This window comes from Oryctolagus cuniculus, chromosome 4, assembly GCF_051225735.1.
Source record: "Oryctolagus cuniculus isolate XC-2025 breed Fujian yellow rabbit chromosome 4, ASM5122573v1, whole genome shotgun sequence".
Taxonomy (NCBI): Eukaryota; Metazoa; Chordata; class Mammalia; order Lagomorpha; family Leporidae; genus Oryctolagus; species Oryctolagus cuniculus.
In genome coordinates this window covers 164949566-164964725 of record NC_142870.1, presented here as the reverse complement: position 1 = coordinate 164964725, position 15160 = coordinate 164949566, and the positions used below count along the sequence as shown (strand labels likewise).

At 46.0% G+C, this 15160-nt stretch overlaps 1 protein-coding gene across 2 annotated transcripts in view; it reads right to left on the bottom strand.

Annotated features, from left to right (window-relative positions):
- The window catches only part of RBMS3 (RNA binding motif single stranded interacting protein 3), a 1620164-nt gene extending 1619290 nt beyond the window's left edge, over positions 1-874 (bottom strand). The window contains exon 1 of one of the 2 annotated variants that reach the window (XM_051858893.3): positions 580-874. The gene's annotated coding sequence lies outside the window, so the exon portion shown is untranslated. Of the gene's footprint in view, positions 1-158; positions 292-579 lie in introns of those variants that run through there. The other variant, XM_089331200.1, reaches the window with a different exon arrangement.
- Between the last annotated feature and the right edge of the window lie 14286 nt (positions 875-15160).

Genomic DNA, 15160 nt, shown 5'->3' with positions numbered 1-15160 from the left:
AGAGCGCATCCCGGCGGCGGCGGCGGCGGCGGCGCCTCCCAGCCGCGCGCCCGGCCCCGGGGCTGCTCCTCGGGGACTTGCTCTCCAGCCCGGCCTCCCGAGCCGCGCCGCTCGCCAGCGTCTCCGGGGGCCCCCGGACGCTGCCCCTCCCTTCCAACCTCCTGAACAAAGTTCCTGGAAGAAGCGGCCGGTGCGCCGCCGGGGTTGGCCCGGCCCAGCCGGCAGGGATGGGGAACGCCAGGTGCAAGTGGGCTCGGCCCGCCTCGCCCGCCGTCCGCGCGCCGACCCTCGCCCTCGCCCCCCGCCCCGGCGCGGCGCGGCGCGGCGGAGCCGAGGAGAGCGGGGTGCTCCGACCAGCGCGAGGCGAGGCGGCGGCTGGAGCGGAGCGCGCCGGGGCGGGGGTGCCCGCGGCGGTGCCCGTGGCCGCTGCGCCCACCCCCGCCCCCGCCCTCCCGCGGCCCCGGGGTCAGCCCCGCCGGGGCGGGCGAGCTCCAAGGCTGTCTCCTCAGCCCTGCGCTAGACCCCTGGAGCGGAGAGCGACCAGCCGGCGGCACATTCCCGGCAGAGAATCCACCTAACCTTGCCCACGGCCGGGTCGCCGGCTAGAACCGGGGCGGGCTGGGGGCCCGCGGGGGTGGCGCCCGCGAGCAGGGAGGCCAGGTCGGCAGCCGGGGGTCGGTGCGGGCGGAGGAGGAGACGAGCGACGGCGCCGCCGGGCGTCCGCTGCAAGGTGCCCGGTGCTGGGCGCCGGCTCCCGGGGCTGCCGGTAGCCCTGCGCTAGCCGGGCAGGTCTCCGGGAGGCTCCGCGGGGTACCCCCGGGGGCAGGCGGGGAGCCGCGTCGGTCCGTCCGGAGACCGTCCGCTGGCCGGGGTGGACTCGGACATTCGTACGCCCGGGCCCGCCGTCGGTCAGCTGATCCCGGCGACTCCCGGACTGAGCACCGCTGGGTCCTGGGGAGTAGTTTGCAACTTCCCCGGGCACCGCTGCTGCAGCGCCTCACGTCCAGGAGGGCCCTGCGCGGGTCGTTAAGAAATTGCTTGATATTAAACAGAGCCCATTGTTCTGGGCTTGGAGTGCCGTAATGCCCCCAGATGGATCCGCAGATAAATGAACTAGCCTTGCATCTCAGCGGAGGGTGGCTTTCCCCCTCAAGTGCAATGTATCACAGAAAACACTTGCCTAATGAAACTGGAAAATTGAAGTGTTCGTCTCAGGTCTGCTTTGCATAAACTTGAGCACAACTTTTCCTTGTCTCTAAGACCCACCATCCCTACAGACGCGAGCTACACTGGAACACATTAGGTACGGCCCTTCCATGCAATCTCTTATTTAATCTCTGGTGGCCTGTAAAAGTGACAGAAGTTAACTGCCGCTTTAATCGGTATACTCAGGCAACCCGGGTCACACATCGTGGCCGTGCTTTTGGAGAGAAAAAGTTCAGAGACGAAGTTACTCATTCTCTGTTTCCTTCCAATTTCTGAACACTGGATTTCGGACTCATTTTCTACAGTGAGAGCTTGTTAAAAGCTTCAGTCTGCGATTCACTGTACTTTTAAATGGCATTATATGATCCCATATGTGGTAATGAACCAGACCAGAAAATAAAGAGCTATGTGCTTTCCAAGACACGGCTTACTCTGTTTCCTTCCCCAGTACGTAGTAATAAACCAACAATTCTTACAGGATTTTTTAACGGAGGATTTAGATTGTCATGGAACATGCTAAGCAAAGCACCCTTTACATAATGAGTGCCTAACACACTGTTATCCTGCCAACACTGGTTTGATAAAAATCCTCCTTGGGCATCCTCTGAAGACTGATTTAGGAAGTAGAAGCGACCAGTTCACTTCATCTTCACTTGAAATTTTAAAGATCTTTGGTATCTTCAGAGAATGAATCCCCGTCTGAAGACAGGAAGAAAGTCAATGGTGTTTTGGACAATGAAATTTGGAAATTTGACAGATTTTCACTTCAACAAGGTAGAAGTGAAAATCATGTCAGTTCAGACAGGAGCTGGAATAGCTGACTGGTGAGTTATTATTCTTCCATGTTTGTTACTTCTAAAATGTGTTTGTGAACCACTTCTGAGGCTTAAATGAAGATTAAATCAAGAAAAGAATAAATACTTCAACTAGTTCTAAATTAAGGCATGTGCTTTTAAAGATTCCTATTGTTAAATGCAAATATTTTTCCTTTCTTCTACCCCTCTATTTTTTGGGGACACAGTTTTTTTAGCATCTGTCATAAGTAAATATGGACTCAGAAAAATATATTACATTTCAAAACTGTTGATTGCACCTAATTATGCATGTAAATTGCTACTTCAAGCATGTAGACAGCTTGCAACAATTTGGAAATTTTGCCCTACTAGTCATCTGAGGTATTTGTGCTACTATTTTGCAGTTGCCTTAAATGACTCTTCAATTCCCCATTAATTTTCTATTAATGATGGGTCTTGAATAAGCTTGACCTTTTGCTGTCTCTATCGCAGATTACTCAAATTAGTAAATCAGCACTTTTCACAATATCACCCTTTTTCCCATTTATTCCAGGCCACTTGCTCTTTTGAGTCAGGGTGATGAGCGTTTACGATGCGTTATGGAAGAGTAACCAGTCTTTCCTACTCCAAGGAAGCTCCATGGACTGCAAGCATCCCAATACCTGGGAATTTGTTAGAAATTCAGTCTGGAGCTCTACGGAATGGATCTGCAAGGGAGTCCTACCGCACTCGAGGGTAAGAAGCTCCACTGGATTGTGTCACGTGGGTGGCCTTTCTACCTTGTAGTTCTGTTCAAGACTCACTAGTCCCTAAAATACCACCTGGAAGGCTGACAAGGAACACACAATTTCATGACTTTTTTTTTCCCTCAAGACATGGTATTCCCTACTCTCCCATGCCCTAAGATCTTAGTGCTGCATAATGAAAATGTTCATAAATTAAGAATATATCTATGCTGTATATCTCTGGTAATGAATAAGAAGTTTTCTAAAATCAAAAAGCATTAACCTAAAATACTAACTTTATCTTGAACAATAGATTTTATGCAAATCTATGGATCTAGTTCCTTCAAAGCCAGTTCATCCTCGACCTTCTGGATGGAACTTGAGAGTTCACAGTTTCTGTCTGCAGAGGTTGCCTGTGTCTTGCTACAGTGCAAGAAGTAGCTGACATGACGCTGTCTGTGCACCGACCATCTAATAAAATGTCAATAATTTGGAAGAAGTTTTGACTGAATCATGTACCCCCAATATTTTTGGAAACTATTAGAAATGTTTACCTTGGGGTATGTCTTTAAAGTATGTACATACATAGATCAGTAGCTGGTTGTTTTAAAAGTGTATCTAGCACAGGTCTCACCTTGAATGTATATGAAATCACCTGAAGAATGTTGTTAAAATGCAAAATGTGAATCAGCGTGTCTGAATTTGGGCCTGAAAACAGCATTTCTGGCAAATTTTCAGGGAAACAGTTGCTTCTGGTCCTCTGACCTAATAGATTTTCTTTCTCACCATCCGTGCTGTGTGTTTGGAAGGCAGAGTAACAGAGAGAGGGAGAGAGATCTTCCACCCACTGATTAACTTCCTAAATGGACACAATAGCCAGAGCTGGACAAGACAGAAGCTAAGAGGCTGGAACTCCATCCAGGTCTCCCACATAGGTGGCAGGGACCCAAGTGCTTGGGCCATCTTCCACTGCTCTCCCAGGTGCATTACCAGGGAGCTGGACCAGAAGTGGAGCAGCCAGGACAAAGAACCAGCGCTCCAGCTTAACCAGCTGCACCGCAATGCCGGCCCCCATCAGTGATTTTCAAATGTGAGTCCTGTGGGAAACTGTTTTAAATCTACACTGGAGTCTCTGTGGTGGGATCTGAGCATCAGTAGTAGTTAAACCTTTCCGAACAATTGCAATGCAAAGCCAAGATCAGGGCTCTAAGTCAGTGTTTTCCAAGTGTGGTGCCCAGCCAGCCACAGCAGCACCTGGGAACTTGTGGCAAAGGCCAATTCTACTGCACCACCCCAGACCTACCAGTCAGATACTCCAGGGGTAGTCTGGCAATCTGTGTCTTCAATAGGTGTGATGTTGGTGCATGCTCAGGTTTGAGAACCTGCTTTGATCAGATTCTCTGTGAATGCAAGTTAGGATCACCTGGGGAGTGCTAAAAAAAAAAAAAAACAACTGATTTTCCCCCCACCCACACAAACCCGCCACCGCCCATCAATGAAGAAGAATCTCTGAGGGTGAAATCTAGCATGGTAACGTTTAAAGTTCCCCCAGGTGATTCCAATTGTGCAGGCAGGGTTGAGCAACATTTCTATAGACTGAATTTTTATGTATGCAAATTGGTGTTTCCATGGAGCAGCAGTTTCTTCTATGCTAGTGGGGGGAAAAAACCTTCCTTTAATCTGCTAAAAAATGGAGTGCCTAGAAAGGTAAATTAGAGTACTATCCCAATTATCATAGATTCAAATTAGTGTACTCAATATTTTCTGATGATCCACTTTTTTTTTTCCTTCTTTGCAATGTGACAGCAGCTCCTGCCTTCTGCAGCAGGAATTGGATGTAAAACAACATCTGAATCAGTGGCTATGAGATGGGGCAAGGCACTAGCCTCCCATGACTGAAGGCTCCTTCATCAAGTTCCTTAGCCATCTTCAGGGATGGCACTGTAAATCAGGTGGCTCCCTTGAAGGATTTTAACATTTTTTGCCCAAAATGCAGTTTGCAGAGCACTAGCTTTGGCATCCGCTGGGAGCTGGCTATGAATGCTGATTCCCAAGCCCTGCCCAGATCTAGGGACTCCATTGGTGCTTCGCAGTTCCTGTTGATACATAGGCATATGGGAAGTTTGAGAGGCAAAGCTATGACACTCAACCAACAGCCTAACCTAACTCTTCCACCCCTTGGCTCTTCATGGATTTCCACTCATTCTGAAATCCTATTAGAACCCCTATGGGTAAAGTTCCAATTGATAAGAGGTGTGCTTCCTTCCCTATTAACCTTTCTGTGGTTAGCAACATTGACCCGTGGAACTTTCTGTAATGATCAAAATGTTCCTTATCAATGCTTTTCAGGAAGGAGCCACCTGCCACATATGGCTACTGAACACATGAATTACAACTTATGTGACTGAGAAACTGAATTTCAGGTTATTTCATTGTAATTTATTTAAATTTCAATAGTCTCTTGTGGTTAGTGGCTCCAGTGTTGGACAGCACAGCTCCGGAGTAATCATCCTTCCTTCCTGTTGCTCAACCTTTGTCCACGTTCCCCGGTTGAACATGGGGCCCCTCCTGCTCAGCTTTTGTATGTGTTAATCCCCAGTGGATGCAGCAGGATAAAACATCTGTTTTGCCACCTCCTTTACATACGAAGTAACATCATGTTTGTTGTTTCCAATGAGAGGACTTTAACTCCAATTAAATGCCACCAAAAGTTGTCAAAATCTTTTTCATAGTATTCATAATTACGTAGCTTTAATTTTACAGCCTTTTCAAGCATCAAAAGACATGAGGTGCCTCAGAAACTGCCTTAAGAAAAAAGAAACGAAAGACTGCAAATGGATTCAGAATAGAAGGCTCACACAGACACCGCTTCCCCCAGCATCTTATTAGTGCACAGTGGAAAATTTCATACATTAAGAGTGCATCTGTGTTGAAAGTGAATCTCAAAATTTGTAGATTACGCTCAAAAGGAAGATGAAACATAAAAACAAAGGGGTGATCATGGAGTTAATGGTGCCAGAAGAGAGGAAATAAAATTCAAAATAGAAATGTACTCAACAATTAGTCTGAATGTAAATATCTAATGTGTGGAACCAAGAAAAGAAATAGAGTAAGATGAGGATGGAAGGGGGTGAGGGAAGGGAATGAAACAAAAACATTCATGATTTGAAGACAGACGCCAGCTCCCTGGAGTCTTCTGTTCTCCTGGCTGAGAACTGCCACTGTGGCCACGGGTAGGACCGCACTGCCACCACCTAGTAAGTGGGCTTTGCTCGTTATCCCCTGAGACCCCCTCAGCAGCCCTGTGAGGGGGTCTGATCGGGACAGATGACTCAGGGGCTTCGGAAGGTCGTAGCTGACGCACCTCGGACCAGTGAAATGAAAATAACAAACCCTACTTGAGGGGGAGGAGGCCAGTGGGAAGCAGTCCCTGCCTGTGATTGCATCCCTTCTAAGCTGCATTAGCCACAACCTGTCTTACAAAAGGAGGTGGACACTAGGAAAATATTTCATCAGGGTCTGCGCCGGGCCCAGCTGCTGACTTGGTACTGTGTGATTCACGACTATTCCCGCAAAGAAATGTGTAGCTAAGGGCAACAGCCTCACTTCTGCAGGATGGTCACTTCATAGCAACCGAAACCAATAAACAGACTGCTGCTGTTGTCCTCAGGAGAGAAACTCCAAGGGACTTGAGACAATGTGATTTCAGGAGGCTGGCGAGGAGCTCAGACACCGTTGAGAGCATCCTGAATGTCATACAGGCGTCTTAGGACCCACCTCACCCACTCTCCTTTGCCTTGGAACCTGAGAACAAGTTTCGGGGAGTGGGGGTGCTGTAGCATAGTGGATAAAGCCACTGCCTGCAGTGCTAGCATCCCATATGGGCACTGCTATGGCCTGGGAAAGCAGTAGATGGCCCAAGTCCCTGGGCCCCTGCAGCCTCCTGGGAAGACCCCGAGAAAGCCCCTGGCTCCTGGCTTTGGGTAGGCACAGCTCCGGCCATTGCAGCCAGTTGGGGAGTGAACCAGCAGATGGAAGGCCTCTCTCTCTCTCTCTCTCTCTCTCTCTCTCTCTCTCTCTCCTTCTCTCTGTGTGTAACTTTTTCAAATAAATAGATAAATCTTTAAAAAAAGTTTGGTCCATGGCAGGGTGAGGCTAAAAAAAGACAGAAATAGTCACTCCCTTCAGTGATGGACTGAAAGGGTTAGGCCTACTTCTGTTTGTGCAGCTGTTTGTTATCTTATTGTTATAGCCTAACAATACTTATTATAATTAAGCCACACACCTTAATGGTTGCTCTAGGCAATCTTGGGAGGATGCCCCACCCTTCACTTGTTCAAACATACACATTTGTTGAACAGATGACTAAATCATAGGTGTAGTCTATGGACCTAAAAAGTGCTAGGGGTTCTGAACTTTAATTTCTGTGTCATCTGAAAATTTTCAAAGATATTTCAGTTTAAGGGCAGCAGTGCCGGGTAAATCTGCCTTATGAGCTGGCCTGCGTGGTTTCCTAAAAGGTGCACACAAGGTCAGCTTTGCTGAGCTGGTCCAGGCTTAGTTGGTGCTCTGAACGTGTGGGTAATGGTGCTCAGGAATGCACTGTGAACTCCTGCTTTTGGTCATCTCTGTGCCCTTTTGCTTTTCTGTGGGCCTCCCACCTTGGGTTCCTGGATGGCTGGCTTAGAAGTTTTGCTTGATATTTATGACATTTACTAGGATCCTTGCTGGACACTGGAGCCAAAAGGTGAAGCAGATGGCGGCTACTGCCTTATAAACAATACAATACAGATACTTAAGCTGTGCTTACAAAGACTGAGAGCACCAGGAACAACAAAAGCAATAACAGGAACGCACCCCAGTGTTTTAGCAAGCAGAGTGTTTTCCTTGTGCATCCTGTGGGATTCTCCCAGGGTACACCCAATACATAGCCCACAAAAGTTTGTCAACTGGGAAGTTCTAAAGGCCAAAGAAGGTCAAGATAACTCTTCTGTTACTGATGAGGTCTGGCTGGAAGATACAGCCTGTATCTGAACTCCAGCATCAGACAGGCCAGTGTACACAGACAATGCAGTGGGAGCACGTGCCCTGCTGGCAGGTGCTCCAAAATGATAAAAGAAAAAGATTAGGGTCCAGCCTTTGGCACAGTAGTTAAGACACCCCTTGGGATGCCGGTATCCTATGTTGGAATTCTTCCAATTGCAGCTTCCTGTTAACACACATCCAAGGAGGCAACAACTGATGGATGGCTCAAGCACTTGAGTCCCTGCCACCTGCAGGGCAGGGAAACCTGGGTGGAACTCTGGGCTGATGACTTTGGTCTGACCCAGCCTCAGTTATTATAGGCATTTGAAAAGTGAACCAGTGGATTGAAGATCTCTCTCTCGCTCTCACTCTCGCTCTCTCGCTCTCACTCTCTCATTCTTTCTGTCTTTGCCTTTCAAATAAATAAATGTTTAATTTAAAAAGGAAGAGACCTGCAAACACTACTCATTATGGTTTTCCGTTCACAAGTTTGCTAGTCATCTAGGAGACCCAGCCTGGGACAGAGAGAGTAAAAGATTTGAGACAGGGCAGGCGTGTTGTGCTAGCTGATCCCCACATGTGAAAAGAAACATCAGGTGTGGGGAAGAAGTCTTACCCCACATGAATTCTGTTCCAGTATCAAACCTATGTCCCGTGTCCACACTGCTCCGTGTCTCCTGTAGCCAGGGAGAATTCTGGGAGCCCACCGTGAACAGCTGCATTTCCTGCCTTTGTTTCTACACACTGATCCTGTGGGGCCTCAGGTCACCATCAGCTCCGCTGGCCACGCTCCCCTCCATTGCAGAACTAACGTATTGGGTTCTATACATGGTTAGCTAGAATTAACATTCCTAGTACAAAGCTGTCAAGAATTAAACTCCTGACCTGGCTCTCATTAGCATCATGCGTGTATCTACTGAGCAAACCAGAAATTCCACGAAGGTGTAAACCTTGCAGAAGAGCAGCTCTGGTGGGTGCTTTTCATCTTACAAGTACCTAATAAATATTAAATGTTCATAACTTGGATTTTTAAACCAGAACTTATCTTTCATTCCCTTGCACAGTATATTTTAGAAGCTCCACCTAATGCAGTACCTTACACATGGTGGGAACTAAGTAAATGTTTGAAAATGAATACTAAAAGCCTTCCACATGAAGACTTAGAAATGACTTTGCGGCCGGCACCTGGCTCAATAGGCTAATCCTCCGCCTGCGGCGCCGCCACACCGGGTTCTAGTCCCGGTCAGGGCGCCGGATTTTGTCCCGGTTGCCCCTCTTCCAGGCCAGCTCTCTGCTGTGGCCAGGGAGTGCAGTGGAGGATGGCCCAAGTCCTTGGGCCCTGCACCTGCATGGAAGACAAGGAGAAACACCTGGCTCCTGGCTTCGGATCAGCGCGATGCACCGGCCGCAGCGCGCCGGCCGCAGCGGCCATTGGAGGGTGAACCAACGGTAAAGGAAGACCTTTCTCTAGGGAGATTACTGATGCCATAAACAGGAGTGTCAATTGGTAAAGTCAACAACAGGAGTCACTGTGCACTTACTCCTCATGTAGGATCTCTGTCCTTAGTGTGCTGTATATTGAGATTTAATGCTATAACGAGTACTCAAACAGTATATTTCACTTTGTGTTTCTATGGGGGTGCAAACTGTTGAAATCTTTACTTAATGTATACTAAACTGATCTTCTGTAAAAAAAAAAAAAAAAAAAGAAATTATCAATTCCCAACTTGACTCTCACTGGGATTAAACATGACAATAGGTCTGATCTGATTTCATCATCATTTAAAAAATCATCTATTATTTTTCACTTTATGTTTCTGTGTGGGAGCAAACTGTTGAAATCTTTACTTAGTGTATGCTAAACTGATCTTCTGTATATAAAGAGAATCGAAAATGAATCTTGATGTGAATGGAAGGGGAGAGGGAGTGGGAAAGGGGAGGGTTGCAGGTGGGAGGGAAGTTATGGGGGGGAGCCATTGTAATCCATAAGCTGTACTTTGGAAATTCATATTCATTAAATAAAAGTTAAAAAAAAAAGGAAGACCTTTCTCTCTGTCTCTCTCTCTCTCACTGTCCACTCTGCCTGTCAAAAATAATAATAATAAAAAAGAAATGACTTTGCATCTTAGAAAATTTGGTCTTCAAAAAGTTCACAGAAAATGCATCTTATGAAAAAAATGCTGCATGGATTTCAAAACGTTTTTCGAAAAACAATTATCTTTTAATTCCATTTTTCTTTGAACTATATCCTTTCTTGATATAGTATTCAGAAATTTATTAGGAATAAAAAGATGCTTAGAAATTAAGATTAAGTAAATACCAACTGCTTGTTTCTTCTCATGACTCCCTCTCTCTTTACCCCTCAGCATTCAGTCTTGGGCCCTCTGTTCTATGGGCACCATTCTTTTATATCCACTACACACTCTCTCCCACATAAATCAATGCCTTTCTTGGTTCATGACTTTCATCAGCCTTCCATCCCATATTTCACTCAATTGCTTTCAATAAGGTACTCAGTCTTGATTCCTCCTCCCCTTTTGTCCATTCCCCAACTGACACACACACTATTTTTAATGCAGGAGTCTTTTTTTTTAATTACTTTATTATTTATTTGAAAGGCAGAGACAGAGATGTTCTTTCTGTTGGCTCACGCCCCAAATGCCTGCAACATCAGGGCTGGGCCAGGCCTAAGCTGGAAGTCCAGAACTCAATCTAGATCTCCCACATGGTTAGCAGGGACCCAAGCACTTGGGCCATCACCTGTTGCTTCCCAGGCTGTACATTAGAACCCAAATGGAAAGGAAAGTAGGACTCAAACCCAGGCACTTGGATATGGAATATGGGATGCAGACAGTCCAAGAAGCATCTTAACTCTATGCCAAATGCGCACGCCAGACTCTCATCTTTTACTCTTTTCCTGTCTATCTCCAAGTGGACTGATCCACTCCATATGTATTATTTCTTCAGAGATCTGACAAAGCTTCAACCTTCTCATCTTGAGGAAAGCATATCACTATGAATCAGTGCACAGCATTGGGCATTTCAAATGCGTCATTTATTTTAAGGATCATGGCAGGACTACTGTGGCCTCGCTGTATGCGTGGAGCAGCTCAGGTTCTGCTGGTTTAGGCAGCATGCCTGCAGCCACCACCCTGATAAGTAACACAACCAGGCATTTGAACTCAGTCTTCTATGACTCAAATTTTGTGACCTTTTCATAGTGATATATATACAAATGATCTATTCTTGTATAACAAGTTTCCCCAGAGCTTAATGCCTTCAAGCAGTAGTAGTTATATGTTATTGACACAACTGCAACTCAGAAGGCACCCGGTGCTCATGACATGCCTCTGCTCCCTGTAGTATCCAGCGCAGCAACTCAAGTGAAGGCCTGGGCTCCATCTTCAAGATGGCTCACCCGAGTGACTGGCACGTAGGTATTTACTATTTACAGTGGACTCAAGGGCTGTGGGTCACGGGCCTCAGTTCCTTCCCACATGAGCTTTCAAAAGGTTTTAAGAACAACGAACCTAATAGAACAAGGCAGAGGTGCAAAGCATTTTTATGACTTAGTCTCATAGTATCACCTCTCCATACTGTTTGTCCAGACAAACACAAAAGCCCCTCCAGCTTCAAGGGGAGGGGACAGACTCCACCTGTTATGGATAAGTAGTGAAGTACTAGAAGAGTAGGCGGGACAGGAAGAAACATTGTTGCAGCCATCTGTGGAATATATAGGAATATCCTGATTTTTATATCAATCCCATCTATAAAGGTGTCTTTTAAGGCTTTAAACCCAAGCCCTGACTTCTCTTCTGAGGCTAGTCACAACTTCACATTGTCCTGGTAGAATTTTTCAGAAACCAAATTCGCAAAACTCTTTGTGAAAAACAAGCCTTGCCCTGTTCTTCCTAATTTGCATAATCAGCATCATCTTTTCTAGTCACCACAGCTGAAAGCTCACAAGCATCCTGGGCTCCCCGTGTTCCCACCTCCCCACAGCCTAACAACTGCTGAAATCTACCAATTTTATTTCATTAAATAATATACCCATCCATTTACTTTATCCTTTATTAAGCATCTACTATGCATCTGGCCCAGAACTGGTTATTGTTAACCATGATGATAGAAATAAAATAGTACACATGAACAGGATGTATGGAAACATATGTATATACAAATTGTCTCTGCTCGCCAGTAATTTACAGACTTATGTAAAAACCATAAAACAGTCAAAAATGTTTAAAAATTGTTACAAATATTATATTACTCCAAGTAAAATCAGGTTGCAAGAAAAAGGAACACTATCCTAGATATGGGTGAGTAAGGGCTAGGGAGAAGGAGCCAGAGAAGAAGAAAGTGAATCACCATCCAACCTTAAAGGAATAAGATTTCACTCAATCTGAGGTCATACTTTACAAACAGAAATCAAACAAAACCAAACACGAGTTCCATGGAGCTCAGAATGTCTCCCAGTTGGTCTGCGAAGAGTTGTTTCCTAAAACACTGAATGATACACAAAGCTCAACCTCTGGTGAAATATATTTCTCGGAATGTGTCCAACCATAGAAAGTAGCTGTATTAGATTGAGAATAATCAGTATCACTGGGCATTGTAAGTGTCTGAAACTCAGTGTAGAGAGATTGTTCAGCATTCTTTTCAATATATATTTGGTCGTGGATACTTAAAGTATACAATATACAAGAAGTGAAGAGGAATTTGAGAGAGTACTTTATGGTTTTCTTTTTTACAAGATTATTTTATTTACTTGAAAGGCATTTGGCTCACTCCCTGAACGGCCACTGGGCTAGGCCAAGCCAAAGCCATGAGCCAGGAACTTCATCCAGATTTCCCTTGTGGGTGGCAGGGGCCCAGGTACCTGGGCCATCAACCTGCTGCCTTCCCGGGTGCATTAGCTAGGAGCTGGATCAGAAGCAGAACACCCAAACTTGAACTGGAACTCATACAGGACGCCGGCATTGCAGGCAGCAGCTTAAGCCACTGCTCTACAATGCCAGCCATAAGAGAACTTTTTAAACAAGAGGGAAAGAAATCTTTTGCTGTTTAGTATACCAGTGGTTTTTCCACTTTGCTCTCAAATCCATTCCTGATTTGTTGTGTGCACAGCTCTGCCCTGTGTCACAGGAAACTACATTTCTGGCTTCCTCGCTCACTTGTCTCTGGGTAGTTCCAGTCTATGGGGAAGAGCAAGAGCACAGAGTGCAAGAGCACAGAGTGCAAGGTCGGAGAAGCTGGGGCACTGCTTCCCGCCTTGGCCGCAGCAGCTCCATCTCCTCCACAGCTATGGCTCCTGCTGGACACACCCTCCCTCTGTCCCCAGGTTTCCTTACGTAGCAGTGCCCTCTGCAGTTCTAGCTCCCACCACACGGCCCCACATTCTGGGATTAATGCACCCTACTCTGTGTGAACTTCTTGCCCTGTGGTTTAGGAGAAACAACCTTTTGCTCTTGCAAACCTCTGCACAGCCGTCCTATGTGTGACCAGTTCTACCACAATTCCTTCTGTGTCAGACTAGAGTTTCCTGGCTGGACCCTGACCAGAGCACCTAGATAGTTCATTCTTTAAAAAAATAAAATTTACCATTTTAGCCAATTAGATGCACAGTCCGGTGGCATTAAGTACACGCACACTATTGTCAACCATCTTCACCAGCCATCTCTAGAGCTTTTCCCTTTAGTAAAACAGAAGCTCTGTGCCCATTAATAACTCCCATTGCCCCCAAGCCCCACCCCGGGATCCTCCATTCCGTGGTCTAGGTCTGAGTTTGACTATGCCAGGTGTTTCGCTGAGTGCAATCATGCAATGTTTGTCCTTTTGTGGACTGATTTACTTCATTTAACATAATGCCCCATGTTCGTTCATGTTATAGCGTACATCAGAATGTACTCCTTTTTAAGACTGAAGAACAATCTACTTTATGTCTATACCATACTTTGGTTTGGGGTGTTTTATTATTGTTGTTTTTAAAGTTTATTTTATGTATGTGAAAAACAGAGTAACAGAGTGAAGGGGAGAAAGAGAGGGAGAGAGTGTGAGAAAGAGAGAATGAATCTTCTGTCCACTGGGTCACTCCCCAGATGGCAACAATGGCTGGGGCTGGGCCAGGCCAGGAGTCCAGAACTCCACTGGGGTTTCCCATATGGGTGGCAGGGGCCCAAGCACTTAGGCTATCTTCAGCTGCCTTCCAAGACACATTAGCAGGCAACTGATTTAGAAGTGGAGTAACCAGGACTCAAACCAGTACTCTGATAAAGGATGCCAGTTTTGTAGGTGACAACGTAACCCCCTGCCACAATGCCTTATTTTGTTTATCCACTCATCTATCAGTGGACACTTGGATTGCTTCCCCTTTGGCTATTATGAGTAATACTAGTATGAACATGTTGTGCAAACATCTTAGAGTCTCTGCTTTCAATTCATTCGGGTCCACACTCAGAAGTGGAATTGCTGGATTGTAAGACAATTTCCATATTTAACTTTTAATACCAAACTGTTTCCCAAGTGACTGCACCATTTTACATTCCCACCAACAGTGCACTAGGCTTCCAGTTTCTCCAGATCTTCATCAATACTCACTTTGCCTTTTTAATAGGAACAAGGAATGGGAGATGGTAACACATTGTAGTTTTCAGCTCATTTTAATAGCAGAACAGTTGTCTTTCGGTGACACAAATTGTTGACTCAACCACGTCCTCTATTCATCTGGTAAGCAATAAGCAGGCTTTCTGACATTCGGTTTATTACCACTGTGTATTACCATGACAAGTTTAAATAAGAACCTTCCCAGCACCCAACAACCGAGTCCCAGGCAGAACTGCAGCCTGCAGATCCCCCCTCAGTGATTCACTCTATGCCCTTGGACAATTTACCCACTGCTCTCTTTGTTCTCGGTTTTTCTATCTATTATATTGTGAGTAATAACTCCTGCTTTGCACAGCTAGGAGGATATTTTCCCACTATATTTACTTATGTACTAGATTCTTAGTTTTAAATATTTGATGCTTCACATCTTGCTGGCTTGTTTAGATAGTTAAAACTTCATATGCTTTTGTTGACACAGTATCAATAAAAAGAACTGGATATGAGCACATGTTGCTTTCCCTGGTGGTGAGCTTCAGACAGGCGGTTAATTAAGAGTGCAAGTCCCTGCTGTCTGACAAATACAATTTCAAATCCTAACTGCACTACTAGTAAAGGTATGACTTTGAAAGTTACCTAAATTGGTTGGTGCCACGGCTCACTTGGCTAATCCTCCACCTGCGGCGCCAGCACCCCGGGTTCTAGCCCTGGGGCTGGGGTGCCGGATTCTGTCCCAGTCGCTCCTCTTCCAGTCCAGCTCTCTGTTGCGGCCAGGGAAGGCAGTGGAGGATGGCCCAAGTCCTTGGGCTC